Source organism: Schistocerca americana, chromosome 3, assembly GCF_021461395.2.
Source record: "Schistocerca americana isolate TAMUIC-IGC-003095 chromosome 3, iqSchAmer2.1, whole genome shotgun sequence".
NCBI classification, from domain to species: domain Eukaryota; kingdom Metazoa; phylum Arthropoda; class Insecta; order Orthoptera; family Acrididae; genus Schistocerca; species Schistocerca americana.
Genome location: NC_060121.1, coordinates 301,248,857 through 301,267,351, shown reverse-complemented (window position 1 = coordinate 301,267,351; position 18,495 = coordinate 301,248,857). Strand labels below are relative to the sequence as shown.

At 46.5% G+C, this 18,495-nt stretch overlaps 37 non-coding genes across 37 annotated transcripts; 12 read left to right on the top strand and 25 right to left on the bottom strand.

The window, feature by feature from the left end:
* The first annotated feature begins 112 nt into the window (after positions 1 to 112).
* On the top strand, positions 113 to 184 carry Trnaa-cgc. Its single transcript has one exon. It is a non-coding gene; the product is annotated as a tRNA-Ala (tRNA).
* A 275-nt stretch (positions 185 to 459) lies between these two features.
* Trnac-gca lies at positions 460 to 531 on the bottom strand. The gene has a single exon. It is a non-coding gene; the product is annotated as a tRNA-Cys (tRNA).
* Positions 532 to 840: 309 nt separating this feature from the next.
* Positions 841 to 912, bottom strand: Trnaw-cca. The gene has a single exon. It is a non-coding gene; the product is annotated as a tRNA-Trp (tRNA).
* Positions 913 to 1,030: 118 nt separating this feature from the next.
* On the top strand, positions 1,031 to 1,102 carry Trnaa-cgc. Its single transcript has one exon. It is a non-coding gene; the product is annotated as a tRNA-Ala (tRNA).
* A 275-nt stretch (positions 1,103 to 1,377) lies between these two features.
* On the bottom strand, positions 1,378 to 1,449 carry Trnac-gca. The gene has a single exon. It is a non-coding gene; the product is annotated as a tRNA-Cys (tRNA).
* Positions 1,450 to 1,758: 309 nt separating this feature from the next.
* Trnaw-cca lies at positions 1,759 to 1,830 on the bottom strand. Its single transcript has one exon. It is a non-coding gene; the product is annotated as a tRNA-Trp (tRNA).
* A 118-nt stretch (positions 1,831 to 1,948) lies between these two features.
* Positions 1,949 to 2,020, top strand: Trnaa-cgc. Its single transcript has one exon. It is a non-coding gene; the product is annotated as a tRNA-Ala (tRNA).
* Positions 2,021 to 2,295: 275 nt separating this feature from the next.
* Trnac-gca lies at positions 2,296 to 2,367 on the bottom strand. Its single transcript has one exon. It is a non-coding gene; the product is annotated as a tRNA-Cys (tRNA).
* Positions 2,368 to 2,685: 318 nt separating this feature from the next.
* Positions 2,686 to 2,757, bottom strand: Trnaw-cca. The gene has a single exon. It is a non-coding gene; the product is annotated as a tRNA-Trp (tRNA).
* A 118-nt stretch (positions 2,758 to 2,875) lies between these two features.
* Positions 2,876 to 2,947, top strand: Trnaa-cgc. The gene has a single exon. It is a non-coding gene; the product is annotated as a tRNA-Ala (tRNA).
* Positions 2,948 to 3,222: 275 nt separating this feature from the next.
* Positions 3,223 to 3,294, bottom strand: Trnac-gca. The gene has a single exon. It is a non-coding gene; the product is annotated as a tRNA-Cys (tRNA).
* A 318-nt stretch (positions 3,295 to 3,612) lies between these two features.
* On the bottom strand, positions 3,613 to 3,684 carry Trnaw-cca. Its single transcript has one exon. It is a non-coding gene; the product is annotated as a tRNA-Trp (tRNA).
* A 118-nt stretch (positions 3,685 to 3,802) lies between these two features.
* Trnaa-cgc lies at positions 3,803 to 3,874 on the top strand. The gene has a single exon. It is a non-coding gene; the product is annotated as a tRNA-Ala (tRNA).
* A 275-nt stretch (positions 3,875 to 4,149) lies between these two features.
* Positions 4,150 to 4,221, bottom strand: Trnac-gca. Its single transcript has one exon. It is a non-coding gene; the product is annotated as a tRNA-Cys (tRNA).
* A 318-nt stretch (positions 4,222 to 4,539) lies between these two features.
* Trnaw-cca lies at positions 4,540 to 4,611 on the bottom strand. The gene has a single exon. It is a non-coding gene; the product is annotated as a tRNA-Trp (tRNA).
* Positions 4,612 to 4,729: 118 nt separating this feature from the next.
* On the top strand, positions 4,730 to 4,801 carry Trnaa-cgc. The gene has a single exon. It is a non-coding gene; the product is annotated as a tRNA-Ala (tRNA).
* Positions 4,802 to 5,076: 275 nt separating this feature from the next.
* On the bottom strand, positions 5,077 to 5,148 carry Trnac-gca. Its single transcript has one exon. It is a non-coding gene; the product is annotated as a tRNA-Cys (tRNA).
* Positions 5,149 to 5,466: 318 nt separating this feature from the next.
* Positions 5,467 to 5,538, bottom strand: Trnaw-cca. Its single transcript has one exon. It is a non-coding gene; the product is annotated as a tRNA-Trp (tRNA).
* A 118-nt stretch (positions 5,539 to 5,656) lies between these two features.
* On the top strand, positions 5,657 to 5,728 carry Trnaa-cgc. The gene has a single exon. It is a non-coding gene; the product is annotated as a tRNA-Ala (tRNA).
* Positions 5,729 to 6,003: 275 nt separating this feature from the next.
* On the bottom strand, positions 6,004 to 6,075 carry Trnac-gca. Its single transcript has one exon. It is a non-coding gene; the product is annotated as a tRNA-Cys (tRNA).
* A 508-nt stretch (positions 6,076 to 6,583) lies between these two features.
* Positions 6,584 to 6,655, top strand: Trnaa-cgc. Its single transcript has one exon. It is a non-coding gene; the product is annotated as a tRNA-Ala (tRNA).
* Positions 6,656 to 6,930: 275 nt separating this feature from the next.
* Trnac-gca lies at positions 6,931 to 7,002 on the bottom strand. The gene has a single exon. It is a non-coding gene; the product is annotated as a tRNA-Cys (tRNA).
* A 318-nt stretch (positions 7,003 to 7,320) lies between these two features.
* Positions 7,321 to 7,392, bottom strand: Trnaw-cca. The gene has a single exon. It is a non-coding gene; the product is annotated as a tRNA-Trp (tRNA).
* Positions 7,393 to 7,510: 118 nt separating this feature from the next.
* On the top strand, positions 7,511 to 7,582 carry Trnaa-cgc. The gene has a single exon. It is a non-coding gene; the product is annotated as a tRNA-Ala (tRNA).
* Positions 7,583 to 7,857: 275 nt separating this feature from the next.
* On the bottom strand, positions 7,858 to 7,929 carry Trnac-gca. Its single transcript has one exon. It is a non-coding gene; the product is annotated as a tRNA-Cys (tRNA).
* Positions 7,930 to 8,247: 318 nt separating this feature from the next.
* On the bottom strand, positions 8,248 to 8,319 carry Trnaw-cca. The gene has a single exon. It is a non-coding gene; the product is annotated as a tRNA-Trp (tRNA).
* Positions 8,320 to 8,437: 118 nt separating this feature from the next.
* On the top strand, positions 8,438 to 8,509 carry Trnaa-cgc. The gene has a single exon. It is a non-coding gene; the product is annotated as a tRNA-Ala (tRNA).
* A 275-nt stretch (positions 8,510 to 8,784) lies between these two features.
* Trnac-gca lies at positions 8,785 to 8,856 on the bottom strand. The gene has a single exon. It is a non-coding gene; the product is annotated as a tRNA-Cys (tRNA).
* Positions 8,857 to 9,174: 318 nt separating this feature from the next.
* Positions 9,175 to 9,246, bottom strand: Trnaw-cca. Its single transcript has one exon. It is a non-coding gene; the product is annotated as a tRNA-Trp (tRNA).
* A 118-nt stretch (positions 9,247 to 9,364) lies between these two features.
* Trnaa-cgc lies at positions 9,365 to 9,436 on the top strand. The gene has a single exon. It is a non-coding gene; the product is annotated as a tRNA-Ala (tRNA).
* A 275-nt stretch (positions 9,437 to 9,711) lies between these two features.
* Positions 9,712 to 9,783, bottom strand: Trnac-gca. The gene has a single exon. It is a non-coding gene; the product is annotated as a tRNA-Cys (tRNA).
* A 318-nt stretch (positions 9,784 to 10,101) lies between these two features.
* Positions 10,102 to 10,173, bottom strand: Trnaw-cca. Its single transcript has one exon. It is a non-coding gene; the product is annotated as a tRNA-Trp (tRNA).
* A 118-nt stretch (positions 10,174 to 10,291) lies between these two features.
* On the top strand, positions 10,292 to 10,363 carry Trnaa-cgc. Its single transcript has one exon. It is a non-coding gene; the product is annotated as a tRNA-Ala (tRNA).
* Positions 10,364 to 10,638: 275 nt separating this feature from the next.
* On the bottom strand, positions 10,639 to 10,710 carry Trnac-gca. Its single transcript has one exon. It is a non-coding gene; the product is annotated as a tRNA-Cys (tRNA).
* Positions 10,711 to 11,028: 318 nt separating this feature from the next.
* Trnaw-cca lies at positions 11,029 to 11,100 on the bottom strand. Its single transcript has one exon. It is a non-coding gene; the product is annotated as a tRNA-Trp (tRNA).
* A 6,405-nt stretch (positions 11,101 to 17,505) lies between these two features.
* Positions 17,506 to 17,577, bottom strand: Trnac-gca. Its single transcript has one exon. It is a non-coding gene; the product is annotated as a tRNA-Cys (tRNA).
* A 318-nt stretch (positions 17,578 to 17,895) lies between these two features.
* Positions 17,896 to 17,967, bottom strand: Trnaw-cca. The gene has a single exon. It is a non-coding gene; the product is annotated as a tRNA-Trp (tRNA).
* Between the last annotated feature and the right edge of the window lie 528 nt (positions 17,968 to 18,495).

The window sequence follows — 18,495 nt, the reverse complement described above, 5'->3', positions numbered from 1 at the left end:
GCTTAGGTCTTGTCATGAATAGGTTCCTCCAACACTTACTGTACCGTTCAAACCTAAGAAATAATGACAGTAGGATCCACGAGGCACTCGTCCCAGATGTACTTGCTCTGGCGGGGGTGTAACTCAGTGGTAGAGTGTCTGCTTCGCATGCAGAAAGTCCTGGGTTCAAATCCCAGCTCCTCCAATTTTTGTTTCTCCGTGCAGCGGTACAAGAAAACTTTTGCCTATCACCATATTCTACAAAATTCAGTGTACAAGATTCTTCCGCCAAGCAAGTGGATTTCGTACAGTTCGACCTCATGGCGGGAGGACGATGACCTGCAAGACTCTGGGCTGCGATCCCCCCCATTGAAATGTTGCTCCAAAGCCTTCGGTACGGCGTGCAGGGTGCATCTCAAACATGCATTTGCAACTCACCGCGACAATCGTCATTTGTTTTTTCGAGATACTGAAAAATGAAGGGGGCACCCGGGATTGAACCGGGGACCTCTCGATCTGCAGTCGAATGCTCTACGACTGAGCTATACCCCCTTTCACGATCTTTCTGTTCCCATAACTTAAGGAAAAGTATTATACTCTGCCTGGCTAAAGACGTCTAATCGAGCAAAATATTGCGTAATCATTATCTCTCAGTTATATATTAGCGTTAAACGATATAAATATCAAAAATACTAGACACTTTGCGCCTGGAGAACGTGCGAGTCGGCGCCTTCACCTTAATGTCAGAACGCGAAAATTGCACTAGTAGCTTTTTTCAAGCAAGTTCTGTTCGTCCGTTCTCCGTAATCGTTTGGTATCTGACATACTCGCCTATGGCTTCCGTAAACGAAAATTTCATTGTGACCCCGACGTGATTTGAACACGCAACCTTCTGATCTGGAGTCAGACGCGCTACCGTTGCGCCACGGAGTCGACGCTGCTTAGGTCTTGTCATGAATAGGTTCCTCCAACACTTACTGTACCGTTCAAACCTAAGAAATAATGACAGTAGGATCCACGAGGCACTCGTCCCAGATGTACTTGCTCTGGCGGGGGTGTAACTCAGTGGTAGAGTGTCTGCTTCGCATGCAGAAAGTCCTGGGTTCAAATCCCAGCTCCTCCAATTTTTGTTTCTCCGTGCAGCGGTACAAGAAAACTTTTGCCTATCACCATATTCTACAAACTTCAGTGTACAAGATTCTTCCGCCAAGCAAGTGGATTTCGTACAGTTCGACCTCATGGCGGGAGGACGATGACCTGCAAGACTCTGGGCTGCGATCCCCCCCATTGAAATGTTGCTCCAAAGCCTTCGGTATGGCGTGCAGGGTGCATCTCAAACATGCATTTGCAACTCACCGCGACAATCGTCATTTGTTTTTTCGAGATACTGAAAAATGAAGGGGGCACCCGGGATTGAACCGGGGACCTCTCGATCTGCAGTCGAATGCTCTACGACTGAGCTATACCCCCTTTCACGATCTTTCTGTTCCCATAACTTAAGGAAAAGTATTATACTCTGCCTGGCTAAAGACGTCTAATCGAGCAAAATATTGCGTAATCATTATCTCTCAGTTATATATTAGCGTTAAACGATATAAATATCAAAAATACTAGACACTTCGCGCCTGGAGAACGTGCGAGTCGGCGCCTTCACCTTAATGTCAGAACGCGAAAATTGCACTAGTAGCTTTTTTCAAGCAAGTTCTGTTCGTCCGTTCTCCGTAATCGTTTGGTATCTGACATACTCGCCTATGGCTTCCGTAAACGAAAATTTCATTGTGACCCCGACGTGATTTGAACACGCAACCTTCTGATCTGGAGTCAGACGCGCTACCGTTGCGCCACGGAGTCGACGCTGCTTAGGTCTTGTCATGAATAGGTTCCTCCAACACTTACTGTACCGTTCAGACCTAAGAAATAATGACAGTAGGATCCACGAGGCACTCGTCCCAGATGTACTTGCTCTGGCGGGGGTGTAACTCAGTGGTAGAGTGTCTGCTTCGCATGCAGAAAGTCCTGGGTTCAAATCCCAGCTCCTCCAATTTTTGTTTCTCCGTGCAGCGGTACAAGAAAACTTTTGCCTATCACCATATTCTACAAAATTCAGTGTACAAGATTCTTCCGCCAAGCAAGTGGATTTCGTACAGTTCGACCTCATGGCGGGAGGACGATGACCTGCAAGACTCTGGGCTGCGATCCCCCCCATTGAAATGTTGCTCCAAAGCCTTCGGTATGGCGTGCAGGGTGCATCTCAAACATGCATTTGCAACTCACCGCGACAATCGTCATTTGTTTTTTCGAGATACTGAAAAATGAAGGGGGCACCCGGGATTGAACCGGGGACCTCTCGATCTGCAGTCGAATGCTCTACGACTGAGCTATACCCCCTTTCACGATCTTTCTGTTCCCATAACTTAAGGAAAAGTATTATACTCTGCCTGGCTAAAGACGTCTAATCGAGCAAAATATTGCGTAATCATTATCTCTCAGTTATATATTAGCGTTAAACGATATAAATATCAAAAATACTAGACACTTCGCGCCTGGAGAACGTGCGAGTCGGCGCCTTCACCTTAATGTCAGAACGCGAAAATTGCACTAGTAGCTTTTTTCAAGCAAGTTCTGTTCGTCCGTTCTCCGTAATCGTTTGGTATCTGATTAAACTGACATACTCGCCTATGGCTTCCGTAAACGAAAATTTCATTGTGACCCCGACGTGATTTGAACACGCAACCTTCTGATCTGGAGTCAGACGCGCTACCGTTGCGCCACGGAGTCGACGCTGCTTAGGTCTTGTCATGAATAGGTTCCTCCAACACTTACTGTACCGTTCAAACCTAAGAAATAATGACAGTAGGATCCACGAGGCACTCGTCCCAGATGTACTTGCTCTGGCGGGGGTGTAACTCAGTGGTAGAGTGTCTGCTTCGCATGCAGAAAGTCCTGGGTTCAAATCCCAGCTCCTCCAATTTTTGTTTCTCCGTGCAGCGGTACAAGAAAACTTTTGCCTATCACCATATTCTACAAAATTCAGTGTACAAGATTCTTCCGCCAAGCAAGTGGATTTCGTACAGTTCGACCTCATGGCGGGAGGACGATGACCTGCAAGACTCTGGGCTGCGATCCCCCCCATTGAAATGTTGCTCCAAAGCCTTCGGTATGGCGTGCAGGGTGCATCTCAAACATGCATTTGCAACTCACCGCGACAATCGTCATTTGTTTTTTCGAGATACTGAAAAATGAAGGGGGCACCCGGGATTGAACCGGGGACCTCTCGATCTGCAGTCGAATGCTCTACGACTGAGCTATACCCCCTTTCACGATCTTCCTGTTCCCATAACTTAAGGAAAAGTATTATACTCTGCCTGGCTAAAGACGTCTAATCGAGCAAAATATTGCGTAATCATTATCTCTCAGTTATATATTAGCGTTAAACGATATAAATATCAAAAATACTAGACACTTCGCGCCTGGAGAACGTGCGAGTCGGCGCCTTCACCTTAATGTCAGAACGCGAAAATTGCACTAGTAGCTTTTTTCAAGCAAGTTCTGTTCGTCCGTTCTCCGTAATCGTTTGGTATCTGATTAAACTGACATACTCGCCTATGGCTTCCGTAAACGAAAATTTCATTGTGACCCCGACGTGATTTGAACACGCAACCTTCTGATCTGGAGTCAGACGCGCTACCGTTGCGCCACGGAGTCGACGCTGCTTAGGTCTTGTCATGAATAGGTTCCTCCAACACTTACTGTACCGTTCAAACCTAAGAAATAATGACAGTAGGATCCACGAGGCACTCGTCCCAGATGTACTTGCTCTGGCGGGGGTGTAACTCAGTGGTAGAGTGTCTGCTTCGCATGCAGAAAGTCCTGGGTTCAAATCCCAGCTCCTCCAATTTTTGTTTCTCCGTGCAGCGGTACAAGAAAACTTTTGCCTATCACCATTTTCTACAAAATTCAGTGTACAAGATTCTTCCGCCAAGCAAGTGGATTTCGTACAGTTCGACCTCATGGCGGGAGGACGATGACCTGCAAGACTCTGGGCTGCGATCCCCCCCATTGAAATGTTGCTCCAAAGCCTTCGGTATGGCGTGCAGGGTGCATCTCAAACATGCATTTGCAACTCACCGCGACAATCGTCATTTGTTTTTTCGAGATACTGAAAAATGAAGGGGGCACCCGGGATTGAACCGGGGACCTCTCGATCTGCAGTCGAATGCTCTACGACTGAGCTATACCCCCCTTCACGATCTTTGTGTTCCCATAACGTAAGGAAAAGTATTATACTCTGCCTGGCTAAAGACGTCTAATCGAGCAAAATATTGCGTAATCATTATCTCTCAGTTATATATTAGCGTTAAACGATATAAATATCAAAAATACTAGACACTTCGCGCCTGGAGAACGTGCGAGTCGGCGCCTTCACCTTAATGTCAGAACGCGAAAATTGCACTAGTAGCTTTTTTCAAGCAAGTTCTGTTCGTCCGTTCTCCGTAATCGTTTGGTATCTGATTAAACTGACATACTCGCCTATGGCTTCCGTAAACGAAAATTTCATTGTGACCCCGACGTGATTTGAACACGCAACCTTCTGATCTGGAGTCAGACGCGCTACCGTTGCGCCACGGAGTCGACGCTGCTTAGGTCTTGTCATGAATAGGTTCCTCCAACACTTACTGTACCGTTCAAACCTAAGAAATAATGACAGTAGGATCCACGAGGCACTCGTCCCAGATGTACTTGCTCTGGCGGGGGTGTAACTCAGTGGTAGAGTGTCTGCTTCGCATGCAGAAAGTCCTGGGTTCAAATCCCAGCTCCTCCAATTTTTGTTTCTCCGTGCAGCGGTACAAGAAAACTTTTGCCTATCACCATATTCTACAAAATTCAGTGTACAAGATTCTTCCGCCAAGCAAGTGGATTTCGTACAGTTCGACCTCATGGCGGGAGGACGATGACCTGCAAGACTCTGGGCTGCGATCCCCCCCATTGAAATGTTGCTCCAAAGCCTTCGGTATGGCGTGCAGGGTGCATCTCAAACATGCATTTGCAACTCACCGCGACAATCGTCATTTCTTTTTTCGAGATACTGAAAAATGAAGGGGGCACCCGGGATTGAACCGGGGACCTCTCGATCTGCAGTCGAATGCTCTACGACTGAGCTATACCCCCTTTCACGATCTTTCTGTTCCCATAACTTAAGGAAAAGTATTATACTCTGCCTGGCTAAAGACGTCTAATCGAGCAAAATATTGCGTAATCATTATCTCTCAGTTATATATTAGCGTTAAACGATATAAATATCAAAAATACTAGACACTTCGCGCCTGGAGAACGTGCGAGTCGGCGCCTTCACCTTAATGTCAGAACGCGAAAATTGCACTAGTAGCTTTTTTCAAGCAAGTTCTGTTCGTCCGTTCTCCGTAATCGTTTGGTATCTGATTAAACTGACATACTCGCCTATGGCTTCCGTAAACGAAAATTTCATTGTGACCCCGACGTGATTTGAACACGCAACCTTCTGATCTGGAGTCAGACGCGCTACCGTTGCGCCACGGAGTCGACGCTGCTTAGGTCTTGTCATGAATAGGTTCCTCCAACACTTACTGTACCGTTCAAACCTAAGAAATAATGACAGTAGGATCCACGAGGCACTCGTCCCAGATGTACTTGCTCTGGCGGGGGTGTAACTCAGTGGTAGAGTGTCTGCTTCGCATGCAGAAAGTCCTGGGTTCAAATCCCAACTTCTCCAATTTTTGTTTCTCCGTGCAGCGGTACAAGAAAACTTTTGCCTATCACCATATTCTACAAAATTCAGTGTACAAGATTCTTCCGCCAAGCAAGTGGATTTCGTACAGTTCGACCTCATGGCGGGAGGACGATGACCTGCAAGACTCTGGGCTGCGATCCCCCCCATTGAAATGTTGCTCCACAGCCTTCGGTATGGCGTGCAGGGTGCATCTCAAACATGCATTTGCAACTCACCGCGACAATCGTCATTTGTTTTTTCGAGATACTGAAAAATGAAGGGGGCACCCGGGATTGAACCGGGGACCTCTCGATTTGCAGTCGAATGCTCTACGACTGAGCTATACCCCCTTTCGCGATCTTTCTGTTCCCATAACTTAAGGAAAAGTATTATACTCTGCCTGGCTAAAGACGTCTAATCGAGCAAAATATTGCGTAATCATTATCTCTCAGTTATATATTAGCGTTAAACGATATAAATATCAAAAATACTAGACACTTCGCGCCTGGAGAACGTGCGAGTCGGCGCCTTCACCTTAATGTCAGAACGCGAAAATTGCACTAGTAGCTTTTTTCAAGCAAGTTCTGTTCGTCCGTTCTCCGTAATCGTTTGGTATCTGATTAAACTGACATACTCGCCTATGGCTTCCGTAAACGAAAATTTCATTGCGACCCCGACGTGATTTGAACACGCAACCTTCTGATCTGAAGTCAGACGCGCTACCGTTGCGCCACGGAGTCGACGCTGCTTAGGTCTTGTCATGAATAGGTTCCTCCAACACTTACTGTACCGTTCAAACCTAAGAAATAATGACAGTAGGATCCACGAGGCACTCGTCCCAGATGTACTTGCTCTGGCGGGGGTGTAACTCAGTGGTAGAGTGTCTGCTTCGCATGCAGAAAGTCCTGGGTTCAAATCCCAGCTCCTCCAATTTTTGTTTCTCCGTGCAGCGGTACAAGAAAACTTTTGCCTATCACCATATTCTACAAAATTCAGTGTACAAGATTCTTCCGCCAAGCAAGTGGATTTCGTACAGTTCGACCTCATGGCGGGAGGACGATGACCTGCAAGACTCTGGGCTGCGATCCCCCCCATTGAAATGTTGCTCCAAAGCCTTCGGTATGGCGTGCAGGGTGCATCTCAAACATGCATTTGCAACTCACCGCGACAATCGTCATTTGTTTTTTCGAGATACTGAAAAATGAAGGGGGCACCCGGGATTGAACCGGGGACCTCTCGATCTGCAGTCGAATGCTCTACGACTGAGCTATACCCCCTTTCACGATCTTTCTGTTCCCATAACTTAAGGAAAAGTATTATACTCTGCCTGGCTAAAGACGTCTAATCGAGCAAAATATTGCGTAATCATTATCTCTCAGTTATATATTAGCGTTAAACGATATAAATATCAAAAATACTAGACACTTCGCGCCTGGAGAACGTGCGAGTCGGCGCCTTCACCTTAATGTCAGAACGCGAAAATTGCACTAGTAGCTTTTTTCAAGCAAGTTCTGTTCGTCCGTTCTCCGTAATCGTTTGGTATCTGATTAAACTGACATACTCGCCTATGGCTTCCGTAAACGAAAATTTCATTGTGACCCCGACGTGATTTGAACACGCAACCTTCTGATCTGGAGTCAGACGCGCTACCGTTGCGCCACGGAGTCGACGCTGCTTAGGTCTTGTCATGAATAGGTTCCTCCAACACTTACTGTACCGTTCAAACCTAAGAAATAATGACAGTAGGATCCACGAGGCACTCGTCCCAGATGTACTTGCTCTGGCGGGGGTGTAACTCAGTGGTAGAGTGTCTGCTTCGCATGCAGAAAGTCCTGGGTTCAAATCCCAGCTCCTCCAATTTTTGTTTCTCCGTGCAGCGGTACAAGAAAACTTTTGCCTATCACCATATTCTACAAAATTCAGTGTACAAGATTCTTCCGCCAAGCAAGTGGATTTCGTACAGTTCGACCTCATGGCGGGAGGACGATGACCTGCAAGACTCTGGGCTGCGATCCCCCCCATTGAAATGTTGCTCCAAAGCCTTCGGTATGGCGTGCAGGGTGCATCTCAAACATGCATTTGCAACTCACCGCGACAATCGTCATTTGTTTTTTCGAGATACTGAAAAATGAAGGGGGCACCCGGGATTGAACCGGGGACCTCTCGATCTGCAGTCGAATGCTCTACGACTGAGCTATACCCCCTTTCACGATCTTTCTGTTCCCATAACTTAAGGAAAAGTATTATACTCTGCCTGGCTAAAGACGTCTAATCGAGCAAAATATTGCGTAATCATTATCTCTCACTTATATATTAGCGTTAAACGATATAAATATCAAAAATACTAGACACTTCGCGCCTGGAGAACGTGCGAGTCGGCGCCTTCACCTTAATGTCAGAACGCGAAAATTGCACTAGTAGCTTTTTTCAAGCAAGTTCTGTTCGTCCGTTCTCCGTAATCGTTTGGTATCTGATTAAACTGACATACTCGCCTATGGCTTCCGTAAACGAAAATTTCATTGTGACCCCGACGTGATTTGAACACGCAACCTTCTGATCTGGAGTCAGACGCGCTACCGTTGCGCCACGGAGTCGACGCTGCTTAGGTCTTGTCATGAATAGGTTCCTCCAACACTTACTGTACCGTTCAAACCTAAGAAATAATGACAGTAGGATCCACGAGGCACTCGTCCCAGATGTACTTGCTCTGGCGGGGGTGTAACTCAGTGGTAGAGTGTCTGCTTCGCATGCAGAAAGTCCTGGGTTCAAATCCCAGCTCCTCCAATTTTTGTTTCTCCGTGCAGCGGTACAAGAAAACTTTTGCCTATCACCATATTCTACAAAATTCAGTGTACAAGATTCTTCCGCCAAGCAAGTGGATTTCGTACAGTTCGACCTCATGGCGGGAGGACGATGACCTGCAAGACTCTGGGCTGCGATCCCCCCCATTGAAATGTTGCTCCAAAGCCTTCGGTATGGCGTGCAGGGTGCATCTCAAACATGCATTTGCAACTCACCGCGACAATCGTCATTTGTTTTTTCGAGATACTGAAAAATGAAGGGGGCACCCGGGATTGAACCGGGGACCTCTCGATCTGCAGTCGAATGCTCTACGACTGAGCTATACCCCCTTTCACAATCTTTCTGTTCCCATAACTTAAGGAAAAGTATTATACTCTGCCTGGCTAAAGACGTCTAATCGAGCAAAATATTGCGTAATCATTATCTCTCAGTTATATATTAGCGTTAAACGATATAAATATCAAAAATACTAGACACTTCGCGCCTGGAGAACGTGCGAGTCGGCGCCTTCACCTTAATGTCAGAACGCGAAAATTGCACTAGTAGCTTTTTTCAAGCAAGTTCTGTTCGTCCGTTCTCCGTAATCGTTTGGTATCTGATTAAACTGACATACTCGCCTATGGCTTCCGTAAACGAAAATTTCATTGCGACCCCGACGTGATTTGAACACGCAACCTTCTGATCTGGAGTCAGACGCGCTACCGTTGCGCCACGGAGTCGACGCTGCTTAGGTCTTGTCATGAATAGGTTCCTCCAACACTTACTGTACCGTTCAAACCTAAGAAATAATGACAGTAGGATCCACGAGGCACTCGTCCCAGATGTACTTGCTCTGGCGGGGGTGTAACTCAGTGGTAGAGTGTCTGCTTCGCATGCAGAAAGTCCTGGGTTCAAATCCCAGCTCCTCCAATTTTTGTTTCTCCGTGCAGCGGTACAAGAAAACTTTTGCCTATCACCATATTCTACAAAATTCAGTGTACAAGATTCTTCCGCCAAGCAAGTGGATTTCGTACAGTTCGACCTCATGGCGGGAGGACGATGACCTGCAAGACTCTGGGCTGCGATCCCCCCCATTGAAATGTTGCTCCAAAGCCTTCGGTATGGCGTGCAGGGTGCATCTCAAACATGCATTTGCAACTCACCGCGACAATCGTCATTTGTTTTTTCGAGATACTGAAAAATGAAGGGAGCACCCGGGATTGAACCGGGGACCTCTCGATCTGCAGTCGAATGCTCTACGACTGAGCTATACCCCCTTTCACGATCTTTCTGTTCCCATAACTTAAGGAAAAGTATTATACTCTGCCTGGCTAAAGACGTCTAATCGAGCAAAATATTGCGTAATCATTATCTCTCAGTTATATATTAGCGTTAAACGATATAAATATCAAAAATACTAGACACTTCGCGCCTGGAGAACGTGCGAGTCGGCGCCTTCACCTTAATGTCAGAACGCGAAAATTGCACTAGTAGCTTTTTTCAAGCAAGTTCTGTTCGTCCGTTCTCCGTAATCGTTTGGTATCTGATTAAACTGACATACTCGCCTACGGCTTCCGTAAACGAAAATTTCATTGTGACCCCGACGTGATTTGAACACGCAACCTTCTGATCTGGAGTCAGACGCGCTACCGTTGCGCCACGGAGTCGACGCTGCTTAGGTCTTGTCATGAATAGGTTCCTCCAACATTTACTGTACCGTTCAAACCTAAGAAATAATGACAGTAGGATCCACGAGGCACTCGTCCCAGATGTACTTGCTCTGGCGGGGGTGTAACTCAGTGGTAGAGTGTCTGCTTCGCATGCAGAAAGTCCTGGGTTCAAATCCCAGCTCCTCCAATTTTTGTTTCTCCGTGCAGCGGTACAAGAAAACTTTTGCCTATCACCATATTCTACAAAATTCAGTGTACAAGATTCTTCCGCCAAGCAAGTGGATTTCGTACAGTTCGACCTCATGGCGGGAGGACGATGACCTGCAAGACTCTGGGCTGCGATCCCCCCCATTGAAATGTTGCTCCAAAGCCTTCGGTATGGCGTGCAGGGTGCATCTCAAACATGCATTTGCAACTCACCGCGACAATCGTCATTTGTTTTTTCGAGATACTGAAAAATGAAGGGGGCACCCGGGATTGAACCGGGGACCTCTCGATCTGCAGTCGAATGCTCTACGACTGAGCTATACCCCCTTTCACGATCTTTCTGTTCCCATAACTTAAGGAAAAGTATTATACTCTGCCTGGCTAAAGACGTCTAATCGAGCAAAATATTGCGTAATCATTATCTCTCAGTTATATATTAGCGTTAAACGATATAAATATCAAAAATACTAGACACTTCGCGCCTGGAGAACGTGCGAGTCGGCGCCTTCACCTTAATGTCAGAACGCGAAAATTGCACTAGTAGCTTTTTTCAAGCAAGTTCTGTTCGTCCGTTCTCCGTAATCGTTTGGTATCTGATTAAACTGACATACTCGCCTATGGCTTCCGTAAACGAAAATTTCATTGTGACCCCGACGTGATTTGAACACGCAACCTTCTGATCTGGAGTCAGACGCGCTACCGTTGCGCCACGGAGTCGACGCTGCTTAGGTCTTGTCATGAATAGGTTCCTCCAACACTTACTGTACCGTTCAAACCTAAGAAATGATGACAGTAGGATCCACGAGGCACTCGTCCCAGATGTACTTGCTCTGGCGGGGGTGTAACTCAGTGGACAGTCTGCCTGCAGCGGCCGTGGCGTGCGGTTGTCTGTGCTTCGCGCTGCGGCTGGCTTGTTTACTTCTGCGGGGTAAGTCGCTCGCTAGCAGCGGTTATTCTTGCGTTTGTGGAATGACGTTGATAATTCAGTGATGGCACATACTATGAGGAAAGACACCTTGAAGTTAACGTTCGATAACACGTTTGCCCGACCAACATCCTTCGAAATCGAGGATTTCCTCGAAGAAGTGATGAAAATTGGCCTCGATGAGATTATCGGTATACATTTGTCGATTCTGTCTAGCATCGTTTATATCAAGATGAGAGATGCCGAGTTTTGTGACAAACTAGTTGACTCCTTTAGTTCTGGTTTGAAGTTTAAGCATAGTGATGGCAATGTGGGTGTGGTTACTGTTTCCCACGCCGGGCTTGGACTTCGAACAATTCGCATTTTTGAACTACCGTTTGAGGTCCCAGCAGAACAGATAAACGTTGCGATATCGCCGTATGGCAAAGTTTTGAGCAACTTTGCAGAACGTTGGTCTCCGGCGCATAAGTATCCGGTACTGAATGGCGTCAGGCAGCTTAAAGTTGACTTGCAACGACATATTCCGTCGTACGTCACGGTTTGTGGGTACCGTGCCGTCGTAATGTATGATGGCCAACCTAGAACATGTGCCAGATGTAACTCGACGGGACATGTTCGTGCGGAATGTTTACAGCGTCGTGTAGTTCAACTGCCAACCGGAGAGAGTGTTAGCCCTCCCGCGATGTCAACATTACAGCCATCGTACGTGTCGGTTGCCCGCGGTGAGCCGTCAATACAACCGATTCGCGATAAACCTGCCGGACCCAGTTCCGTCGTTAATGTGACGTCTCCGGACACGCCAGTCGCGTCCGAGATGGCTGCTTCTGAAACACATGAAACTAACAGGACCAGTGAGATGGCGGTGGACCAGCCCTCACGGGGTGCCGAGTTGGTGGAGGTGTCCATGGCTCCTGCTCCCATGTCTGAACGAGTCGCTGAAACGATGCCCACCTCCGACACAGTAATACGTGGTAATCGATCTCCGAAGAAAAATAAAAAGCGGAGGATGGCTCACCAAGGTGCGGAAGATACAGCACCGAGCTTACGGGGAAAGGCTTAATTAATCGGTCAGAACTTAAAAGAAGGGCCCGCAGACGCTGCCGCCTCGCCTTCGCGCTCGCGGGACACAACACGATCAGACGACACCATGTCGGAGACTCCCACGATGTACGACAGCGGACCAGATGAGACGCCCACTCAGCAAACTGAGCCACAGAATACGAATCCACCAGTTTCTGAGCCAGTAGGCACCCTTTGCTCTCCCAATTGGGCGGACGAGTTTGAAACGAACGAAGCTGATGTAGAGATGCAGGAGGATTCCACACCCTCGACCGGCTCCTTGCCCCCCGTATCAGCGGTTGATGGACACAACGTCCACGTGGCCATGGCTACTCAAACGACCGACACGGTCAGCGCCTCCCTTTGAAGGCTGTATGACGCACCCTATCGTTTGCTCCTTTCGTACCAAACATCTATGACCACCTTGCAGGCCTACAAGATCCTGACTCTCAATATCAATAAGATACGCAGTGATTTGAATCTGAAGAACTTACAAGACTTGTTATACGCAGCCGACATCGATATAGCCATGCTTCAGGAAGTGAGTGAGATCAGGTTAGACCACATAGCAGGGTATAACGCTTTCGTGAACCCTGGCAACGGTTTCGAACTTGGAACAGCGTTACTGTTAAAAGAAGGGATCATTGCAAATTGTGAGGCCAAACTGGTGACCGGCAGAGGGATAGCAGTCACTGTCAATAACATCAGACTGATTAATATTTACGCACCTTCTGGGTCCAGTAATAGGCAACACCGTGCAGAATTTTTTCGACACGAGATCCTTCCGCTCTTCGGGACCAACTACAGTGATGTCATTTTTGGCGGCGATTTCAATTGTGTGCTTCGTCAAATCGATCAAACTCCTCACTTTAATCGGTGTGTCGAATTAGAACAGATCATTCAAGAACTCCGCTTCACTGACACTTGGACGCACATGCACGGAGTGGAAGTGGGTTTTACGCATGTTACCAATCATTCGGCAAGTAGGTTAGATAGAATTTACATATCGCGTAATTTAACGCAACACCTGCTACACACCGAAATATGGCCAACTGTATTTTCCGACCATGCTGCCTATATCTGCACCGTCAACATGCAAAAACAGGAAACATACCGGGGTCGTGGGTTATGGAAGTTCAACATCGCACACTTGCATGATCCTGCATGTCGAGAAGCCTTCCTGTCCACCTGGACGGCATGTGAACGCAAATTCAGATCCTACAACTCCGCGATCGAGTGGTGGCTCAAATGCGCCAAACCACAAATTAGGAAAACTTTAATGTTTTACTCCCGTCAGAAAAGTCTGTGGCACAAACGGACCATGGAATTTTACTTTCAGTGTCTTCGGGAGTTGTATCAATGTGACGCGACCGTTATGGGCAATTTTGCAAAGATCAAAAGAATTCAGGCGAAACTTTTAACGCTGCAACGGAAACAGTTGGAAGGTTTTCAAATTCGGGCGCGAGTTCCTAAGACGGTGCAAGAAGAAGAGGCTGCCATGTATCACATGTTACGTGAAAGTCGACGAGGCAGTCGGAAAATCATTACACACATCCGAACCAGCACCGGGGCAATAGTTACTAAACAAAGAGACATTATGCGTGCGATTGAAGAGTACTATCGAGACCTGATGTCCAATAAAATGACAGATAATACCGTGTTTGCGGAGTTTGCGACAAATTTATCACGGAAACTCAGCCCCACAGAGGCGACTCAGCTGATGACAGAGGTGACAGAAGACGAATTAACAGACGTTATCCTAAGGAGTCCGAAGAATAAATCTCCTGGTTGCGATGGAATACCTGCCGAAGTATATCAAACCTTCTGGCCGCAGATGAAATCGAAACTCCTTGCAATATGTAAAGAACTAATGAACCCACAAAAAGTTATTCCGCAGGAATTTCGACAAGGAATTGTTGTCTTACTGCCCAAGACCCCGTGCAGTAACGACCTCACTAACCTGCGACCTCTCACGTTATTAATTAGTGATTATAAACTATTCGCCCGTGTTCTGAGCCAACGGCTCAAAACTGTCATGACCACAATCACAGGACAGTATCAAACGAGTGTCGGTAGAGATAGATCTATTTACCACACGCTCACGGATTACAGAGATGTCATTGCCGTAGCGGAGGCTTGCAAGTTAAAATGCGCCCTCGTCATGATAGACTTTGCAAAAGCGTTCGACAGGGTGAGCCATCGTTTCCTTTTCCGCGTCATGCAGGAATTGGGGTTTCCGCACCAGTTCACCCAAGTACTCGACAATCTGACCCGTAATAGTACGTCGCGAATTCAAATTAATGGTCGCCTCAGTGGCGCTATTGATATCGAGTGTTCGGTGAGGCAAGGCTGTCCGATGTCGATGGCTCTCTTTGCCATCGCCATAGAACCTCTGCTCGCTACGCTAACTGCACATTTGCAGGGATTGGAAATCAATAGCCAGAAGATTGTGTGCCGTGCGTACGCAGATGATGTCGGCTTTCTTGTCGTGAACGCGCAAGAAGTGCGGTCCTCACTTCAAATACTTCAACGATATGAGGCGGTATCTGGGGCGAAGGTGAACTGGCAAAAATCCGGACTCATGAATGTCGGACGGGGAATAAATCTACCCAATCATACCCGATTACGAGAAATTACCAGTATAAAGTGCTTAGGACTTGAGTTTCGGCGGAAGATACAGAATACCATTGCTGTTAATTATAGAGCTTTACTTCATACAGTTAGGGCATGTGTACAACTGCATAGCATGAGGAAACTGAATGCTCTCCAAAAAATTGAACTGGTCAACACTTATATCCTCTCGAAGATTAACTATGTAGCCAAAGTGTTGCCTCTTCCCAGTGGCATTGCACATAGAATGCTGTCTGCCCTGGGCCATTTTGTGACCAGAGGCAATATCTTCAAAGTTAAATATGTTACGTTGACGCTCCCTCCTCGGAAGGGCGGATTGAACCTCACAGATGTCTATAAAAAGGCACAGGCGCTCTATCTAAGCAGTATGTATAAGCTATGGACAAAATCTCCACACTGTCTCACTGCTCACCTTCTCAACGAAATCTCCCCAGCGAACCTCAACCCCCCGATTGATGTACATCATATTCCACACGACCTTTATCATTTAAAATACTTCCTGCTTGAATATAGTTATGCTCGAACAAGAATTCCGGCGAAGGAAATAACGGTGGTGAAGCAACTTTATAAGACTTTGATCGAGTCCACCTCCAGGAATAACATCGAAGACAAATATACAGCTCACAATTGGCGGGTCATTTGGGATAATATTCATTCACGCCATTTACCGTCTCACGTGCGAGCGTCTTGGTATCTCACGGTGAATCGTAAAATAGCTACCAATGCCAGACTCCATTCCATTCATCTGGCCGATTCACCCTTATGCAACACTTGCCAGGTACAAGATAGCGAGGAACACCGATTTGTCTGCGAAAAAGTGCGAGATGTTTGGGCGGTCATACGACAGTTGTTGGCGAGCATCACTAGAACATGCCCTGCGACCATAACGCCAGCTGACTTCCTCACTCCGGAGGTCGTGCCTTACCCGCAGACCAAAAGAAATTCAGTAAACTGGCTTAAAGGCCACACAGTTTACTATCTTTTCAATGTGAACGAAACGAGTAAAGAAGACTTTCTCCTGTATTTAATGATACAGCACCACCGACTACAGAAGACTAAAAACTATAAAGCTCATTTTGCAAACTTTTTAAGTCACACGATCATTTCACAGCCAGTATAGGATGGAGTGCTTAAAGCCATTTCTTCCGACATGGTGGATTCCGTTCTTCCTTCGGACGCCCGAAGTGAAGACCAAAGAAGTACGTGCGGGACAGACTAATTTACGAGTGCGTCACTTGGATCATTCGTCACGTTCAGAAATTAACAGAATGTTTGTAGTAGCGCGTTCCGTATCATTGGCGGATGCCCTGCACAGAACTACGTTTCCTAGTTTCTTAATTGTAACAGTCGACCCGATGGAGAGAAATAACGATAGAAGACTTTTAATTTATATTTTTCATTCCATACTAACTCTGATTTGTGGGGTGAGTCGCACTCATGCGGTGCAAAGTGCACGGATTCCCGGCTCTCCCGAATACATATGAAAATGGACATGTTCATTTACACTGCAAATGGATGCAACATTTCGTCTCCGGACTAATTTCTGTTTTTATGTTACTGGCGGCGGAGTCAAGCCGCAGCATTTCTTCAGTACGCACATGAGGTAGGGTGCCGTGGTGACAGTTACGGTGGGAGACAAGATGGCCAGGCCTCTGATTGCATGACCCCTGCCCTCCTTGCCTCTCCCTGCCTGTTACCGCATTTTCAAAATGAAAATATGGAAAAAAAAAAATAAACAAAAAAATGATAAAAAAAAAAAAAAAAAAGTGGCTAGGATACCTGGCTCTCACCGAGGATAAAAAAAAAAAAAAAAAAAAAAAAAAAAAAAAAACAATAAATAAAAAAAAAAGTGGCAGAGCAAGTGGGAGATGGCAACATCACCGGTGAAAAAAGTAAAAAAGAAAAAAAAAAAAAAAATGGATAAGGCATCGGTCTCCTAAACCGGGGATTGAAAAAAAAAAAAATAAAAAAAAAATAAAAAAAAAAAAAGTGGCGCAATTGGTTAGCGCACGGTACTTATAAGGCAGTAGCCGTGAGCAATGCCGGGGTTGTGAGTTCGAGCCTCACCTGGGGCATACTTTTATTTCGTAGCAGCTGACTATGGAAGCATCGGGACGCTAGATATAACAAAATAAAAAAAAAAAAAAATGAAAAAAAAAAAAAAAAAAAAAAAAGTGGTAGAGTGTCTGCTTCGCATGCAGAAAGTCCTGAGTTCAAATCCCAGCTCCTCCAATTTTTGTTTCTCCGTGCAGCGGTACAAGAAAACTTTTGCCTATCACCATATTCTACAAAATTCAGTGTACAAGATTCTTCCGCCAAGCAAGTGGATTTCGTACAGTTCGACCTCATGGCGGGAGGACGATGACCTGCAAGACTCTGGGCTGCGATCCCCCCCATTGAAATGTTGCTCCAAAGCCTTCGGTATGGCGTGCAGGGTGCATCTCAAACATGCATTTGCAACTCACCGCGACAATCGTCATTTGTTTTTTCGAGATACTGAAAAATGAAGGGGGCACCCGGGATTGAACCGGGGACCTCTCGATCTGCAGTCGAATGCTCTACGACTGAGCTATACCCCCTTTCACGATCTTTCTGTTCCCATAACTTAAGGAAAAGTATTATACTCTGCCTGGCTAAAGACGTCTAATCGAGCAAAATATTGCGTAATCATTATCTCTCAGTTATATATTAGCGTTAAACGATATAAATATCAAAAATACTAGACACTTCGCGCCTGGAGAACGTGCGAGTCGGCGCCTTCACCTTAATGTCAGAACGCGAAAATTGCACTAGTAGCTTTTTTCAAGCAAGTTCTGTTCGTCCGTTCTCCGTAATCGTTTGGTATCTGATTAAACTGACATACTCGCCTATGGCTTCCGTAAACGAAAATTTCATTGTGACCCCGACGTGATTTGAACACGCAACCTTCTGATCTGGAGTCAGACGCGCTACCGTTGCGCCACGGAGTCGACGCTGCTTAGGTCTTGTCATGAATAGGTTCCTCCAACACTTACTGTACCGTTCAAACCTAAGAAATAATGACAGTAGGATCCACGAGGCACTCGTCCCAGATGTACTTGCTCTGGCGGGGGTGTAACTCAGTGGTCCCAGTTCCGCCGCAGCAGCGGCCGTGTGCAGACGTGCCGGCGTGCTCGCTCCGCGCGTGTTAGGCGGCGCCTGCAGCTGGTTTAGTCTTGTGAGTACATCATGGCCTTTGCTATGGATGATCAGTTACGCCGTTACACGTTGCGTTTCCAATTTCCGTTCGGGTTTGGCCGACCACATGTCTACGAATTAGTCGATTTTTTCTTCGACAGATTGGGTCTTAAAGACGAGGAAGTTTTAGGATTTTCATACGATTTTCTGGCGAATGCCGTCTACGTGAAACTTGTTAGTGACGAGCCCTGTTTACGTATAATGGACTTAACTAAGGGTACCGCCGAGTTCGTTAATTCTGATGGTGAAATTTGTAAAGTTGTCGTTACCCATGCTGGGTT